Source organism: Nomia melanderi, unplaced genomic scaffold (assembly GCF_051020985.1).
Source record: "Nomia melanderi isolate GNS246 unplaced genomic scaffold, iyNomMela1 scaffold0082, whole genome shotgun sequence".
Lineage (NCBI taxonomy): Eukaryota > Metazoa > Arthropoda > Insecta > Hymenoptera > Halictidae > Nomia > Nomia melanderi.
Genome location: NW_027475197.1, coordinates 8,748 through 15,283, shown reverse-complemented (window position 1 = coordinate 15,283; position 6,536 = coordinate 8,748). Strand labels below are relative to the sequence as shown.

General features: G+C 30.0%; 1 pseudogene; it reads right to left on the bottom strand.

Moving 5' to 3' along the window:
* Nucleotides 1–513: 513 nt before the first annotated feature.
* Nucleotides 514–694, bottom strand: LOC143175407 (U2 spliceosomal RNA; annotated as a pseudogene).
* Between the last annotated feature and the right edge of the window lie 5,842 nt (nt 695–6,536).

Genomic DNA, 6,536 nt, shown 5'->3' with positions numbered 1-6,536 from the left:
GGTTGCCGATGGCCAAGTCCTGGTGGGTCGTAGCGGTGTTGGGTGACCCACGTAGAGGAAGACCAGGGCTGATGGGGTTGGCCTGTGGTGGTTGTTGGCGTCCAAGTAGAGGGCTGGTTGTCCTAGGACCCTCTTAGACCCTCAGTAGACCCTGGTCGTCCTCTCCCTCGGTTGTCCACGGAAGCAGGATGGTGGGCGGCGCAGGTGGTGATGCGCAGGTGATCCTCCCGCGCAGGTGGGCGGCGCAGGTGTACTCCCGCGCAGGCTTGATCCGGTCCCGTGGCGAAGGCACTTTATCACACTTTACCGCACAACACCTCGAGCACTGATCGTGAACAGACCTTGCCGCGCACACGCCCGATCGCAACTCGGCCCGCACTGTTGCGTAGTACCGCGGCGGGTGAATTTACCGAGATTTCGGGACTTCGCGGAGCCAGAATATTAAGGGGCTTACTCTTTGGAGTCCCGAGTCGGTCCAGCAGGTGAAAAAAAATAAGAGCTCTAATTAGCAGCGCTAATTGAGCCGTTTCTGGCGGCACTGCAGTGCCGGACCGACTCACGGCGGAAGTGGAGCGAGCCCTAGTGATCCGCCTGAATCCAAAAATCGGGTTAATTTTCTGACTCCGCGATGCGGAGTGTATCAGATATTAAGCTGATAAGAACAGATAAAAAGCGCTTTATTCACAAAGAATGTTCCCCCAGCCTTACATTGTTTGGCTGGGGGTGGATACATAGTAGCGCCTTTATGGCGAAGGCAAAATAGTTGATATAACTCTATAGCGTCTGTCGCTATTTTCAGATCTCAATCGGCGGTGGCTCTTATCTCATAAACACCTTAGCATTTATATGAATCTAGCAAGAGTCTGAATATGTATATACTAGTGGAAGTAGATAGTTAATCGAATAAATAGCCAAACTAGAATAAATTATATAAATAAATAAATAATAGTAGCGTAGATTAAATAAACAAATATACATAGCATACATAAATATAAACAAGAAAAGAAGAGGCACAGAAATATATAAATATACATAAATAAATAAATAAATAAATAGATAAAATAAATAACCAAACAGAAATAAGCGAGAATAAACATTAAAGATTAAATAAACAAATATACATAGCATAAATAAATATGGACAAAATAAATATAAGTGTAGATATATAGCTAAAGGTAATTTTCAATATATACAATTCAGTGGTTAAATATGTACATAATATGTAGTTCCTAGTCAAATCCGGGCTCTACTGTGCCCCGGCCTTCGCCATAGAAAACAGCACAAAAATAAAATAAAATAAATAGATATATAAATATAAATACGATTAAAAGCATCTCAGTAGCGGCTATTTCGCATTTCAATTAGGGCGCATGCGCGGAAGTGCAGTTATAGAGAAGCGGTTAGTATAGAATTAGAGTAGGCGGTTGAGGCAGGGAATGATTAAAATGAATAGATCAGATAGATAAAATAATCAAGTAAATAAATAAATAAATAATAAATAATAAATAAATAAATAAATAGATAAATAAATAAACTGGGATAAAAAAATCAGAAATATAAAAAAATTAAAGAAAAATAAAAGAAAGAGTACCAAATTGATGAATAATTAGAACCAGTGTCACATCACTAATTAAGAAATCGTTACCAAATCTCGTAGTTAGTTCAGAAAGAAAAAATAAACAGATATGTAAATAAATATGTAAATAAATAAATATGTAGATGAATAAATATGTACATAGATAAATATGTGAATAAATAAATGTGTACATAAATAAATAAATACGTAAGTAGAATGAAAGAAAAAAGAAAAAAATATGTAACTAAATAGACAAATATATCGTTAGTCAGTATGTTTGAAATGGTTAAGTAAATAGATAAATAAAAACCAGGAAAAGAATATAATTAAATGAGTTAATAACTAAATAAATAAGTAGTTAAATAAAGAGAGTAAGATAGATAGAACATTAATAGTTATATAGACGAAATGATAAATAAATGGCCATAAGGCCGAGAAGCGAACTCGATGTGTGTTATGAGAGTACACTTTGATCTCAGCCATAAGGCCGAGGAGCGATCTAGATGTGTGTTATGACAGTACACTTTGATCTTACCCATAAGGCCGAGCAGCGATTTGGATATGGGTTAATCGACTACACTTTGATCTTAGCCAGAAGGCCCAGAAGCGATTTGGATGAGTGTTATGGGAGTACAGTTTGATCTTAGCCACAAAGCCGAGGAGCGATCTGGATTAGTGTTATTCCAGTTCACTTTGATCTTAGCCATAAAGCCGAGAATCGATCTGCATTTGTGTTATGCGAGTACACTTTGATCTTAGCCGTAAGGCCGAGAAGCTATCTGTATATGGGTTATTCGGGTACAATTTGATCTTATCCATAAGGCCGGGAAGCGGTCTGGATGTGTGTCATGCGAGTTCAATTTGATCTTAGCCATAGTGCCGAGAAGCGATCTGGATGTGTGTTATGCGAGTGCACTTTGACCTTAGCCATAAGGCCGAGCAGCGTTCTGGATTTGTGTTATGCGAGTACACTTTGATCTTAGCCATAAGCCCATGAAGCGTTCTGGATGTGTGTTATTCGAGTACACTTTTATCTTAGCCATAAGGCCTGGAAGCGATCTGGATGTGTGCTATCCGAGTGTAATTTGATCTTAGCCATAAGGACGAGAAGCGATCTGGATGTGTGTTATGCGAGTACACTTTGATCTTATTCATAAGGCTGAGAAGCGTTCTGGGTGAGTTTTATGCCAGTAGAGTTTGATCTTAGCCATAACGCCTAGAAGCGATCTGGTTGTGTGTTATGCGAGTACACCTTGATCTTAGCCATAAGCCCGAGAAGCGATCTGGAGGTGTGTTATGCGAGTACACTTTGATCTTATCCATAGGGCCGAGAAGCTCTCGGGATGTGTATTATGCGAGTACCCTTTGATCTTAGCCATCAAGCCGAGACGCGATCTGGATGTGTGTTACGCGAGTACACTTTGATCTTAGCCTAACCGCGAGAAGAGATCTGTACGTGTGTTATACGAGTACGATCTTATCATAGCCATAAGCCGCGAAGCGATCTGGAGTTGGGTTATGCTCGCACACTTTGATCTTAACCATAATACCGGGAAGCGATCTGGATGTGTGTTTTGCGAGTACCCTTTGATCTTAGTAATAAGGCCCAGAAGCGATCTGGATGTGTGTTATGCGCGTCCACTTTGATCTTAACCATAAGGCCTAGAAGCGATCTGGATATGTCTTATGCGAGTACTCTTTGATCTTAGCCATAAAGCCGAGCAGCGATCTGGATTTGGGTTGTGCGTGTACACTTCGATCTTAGCCTCAAGGCCGAGACGCGATCTGGCTTTGGGTTCTTCGAGTACACTTTCATTTTTGCCATAAACCCGAGAAGCGATCTTGATCTGTGTTATGAGAGTACACTTTATTCTCAGCCATAAGGCCGATATGCGATCTGGATGTGTGTTATGTGAGTATACATTGATCGTAGCCATAAGGATGAGAAGCGGTCTGGATTTGGGTTATTCGAGTACACTTTGATCTTAGCCATAAGGCCGAGAAGCGATCTGGATTTGGTTTAGTCGAGTACTCTTTGATCTTAGCAATAAGGCCGAGAAGCGATCTGGATGTGTGTTATGCGAGTACGCTTAGATCGTAGCCATGAGTCCCAGAAGCGATCTGGATTTTGTTTATTCGAGTACTAATAATAAACTAATAAACCTATATAAAACTATATAAAACTATATAAAATTATATGAAGCTGTATAAAACTATATAAAACTATGTAAACCTAATAAAACTATATAAAACTATACAAACCTATGTAAAACTATATAAAACTATATAAATGTATATAAAACTATTTCAAACTAATCAAACTATATAAAACTGTATAAAACTATATAAAACTATATAAAACTATATAAAACTATATAAAACTATATAAAACTATGTAAAACTATGTAAAAGTATATGAAATTAATGAAACTATATAAAACTATATAACACTACATAAGACAATATCAATAGATATAAAACTATATATAAACTTATAAAACTATATAAAACTATATAAAACTATATAACACTACATAAGACAATATCAATAGATATAAAACTATATATAAACTTATAAAACTATATAAAACTATATAAAACTATATAAAACTATATAAAACTATATAAAACTAATAAAACTTTATGAAACTATATAGAACTATATAAGGCGATAAAAAACTAATAAAACAGTATAAAACTATATAATACTATACAAAACTATATAAGACTATATAAAACTATATAAAAATTTATGTAACCATATAAAACTATATAAAACTATATAGAACAATATGAAACTATATAAAACAATATAAAACTATATAAAGCTAATAAAACTATATGAAACTGTAAAGAACTATATAAAACTATATAAAACTAATAAAACTTTATAAAACTATAAAATACTATGTAAAACTATACAAAACTATATAAAACTATATAAAACTATATAAAACTATATAAAACCATATAAAACTTCTAAACCTGTGTAAAACTATATAATATTATGTAAAACTATATAAAACTATATAAAACTAAAATAACTATTTGAATCTATATAAAACTATATAAACCTGAATAAAACTGTATAAAACTAATAAGACTATATAAAACTATATAAAACTATTTAAAACTATATAAAACTAATAGAACTATATAAAACTATATAACACTATATAAACTATATAAAACTGTATAGAACCATATAAAACTACGTCAAACTATATAAAACTAATATAACTATGACAAACTACATAGGGCTAAATAAAACTATGTAAAACTATAACATTCTATTAAAACTACGTAAAACTATATAAAACTAACAAAACTATACAAGACTATATAATACAATATAAAACTATATAAAACAATAAAACGCTAATAAAACTATATAAAACTATATAACACTACATAAAACTGTCTGCATCTGTATAAAACTATATAAAAGTATATAGAACTATATAAAACGATACAAAACTATATAAAACAATGTAATACTATACAAAACTATGTGAAACTATATAAAACTATGTAAATCTACATAAAACTATGGAAAAGTATATGAAACTATATAAAACTATATAAAACTATATTAAACTATATAAAACTAATAAAACTTTATGAAACTATATAGAACTATATAAGGCGATATAACACTAATAAAACAGTATAAAACCATATAATACTATATAAAACTATATAAGACTGTATAAAACTATATAAAACTATATAAAACTACATAAATCTATATAAAACTATATAAAACTATATAGAACAATATAAAACTATATAAAACTATATAAAACTATATAAAGCTAATAAAACTATATGAAACTATAAGGACCTATATAAAACTATATAAAACTATATAAAACTATATAAAACTATATAAAACTATATAAAACTATATATAACTATATAAAACTATATAAAACTATATAAAACTATATAAAACAATATAAAACTAAATAAAACTATATAAAACGATATAAAACTATATAAAACTATATAAAACTATATAAAGCTATACAAAACTATATAATACTATATAAAACTATATAGAACTATATAAAACTAATAAAACTAATAAAACTATATAGAATTATATAAAACAATACAGAACTATATAAAACTATATAAAATTAATGAAACTAATAAATCTAATAAAACCATATAGAATTATATATAACTATATAAAACCATATGAAGCTATGTAAAACTATATAAAACTATTTAAAACTATATAAAACTAATAAAACTGTATGAAACTATATAATAATATATAAAACTATATAAAACTACTAAAACTGTATAAAACTATATAAAGCTATATAAAATTATATAAAACTATGTAAAACTATATAACACTATGTAAAAGTAAATAAATCTAATAAAACTATATAAGACTATATAAAACTATACAAAACTATTTAAAACTGTAAAAAACTATGTAAAACTAATAAAACTGCATAAAACTATGTGAATCTCTCTAAAACTATATTAAACCATGTAAAACTATATAACTATATAAATCGATTAATACTTTATAAAGCTATGTAAATCTCTCTAAAAATATATTATACCATATAAAACTACATAAAACAATATCAATCTATATAAAACTATAAAAAACGATGTAAAACAATATAAAAATATATAAATATATATAAGACTATGTAAAACTAATAAAACTATATAAAATTATGTAAAGCTATAAAAAACTATATAAAACTACATAAAACAATATCAATCTATATGAAACTATATAAAACTATATAAATGTATTAAAACTATATTGAACTATATAAAACTGTATTAAACTATATACAACTGTATTCAACTATATAAAACTTTATGAAACTATATAAGAGTATATAGAACTATATAAAACGATACAAAACTATATAAAACTGTATAAAGCTATATATACATATATAAAACTATATAAAACTATATCAAA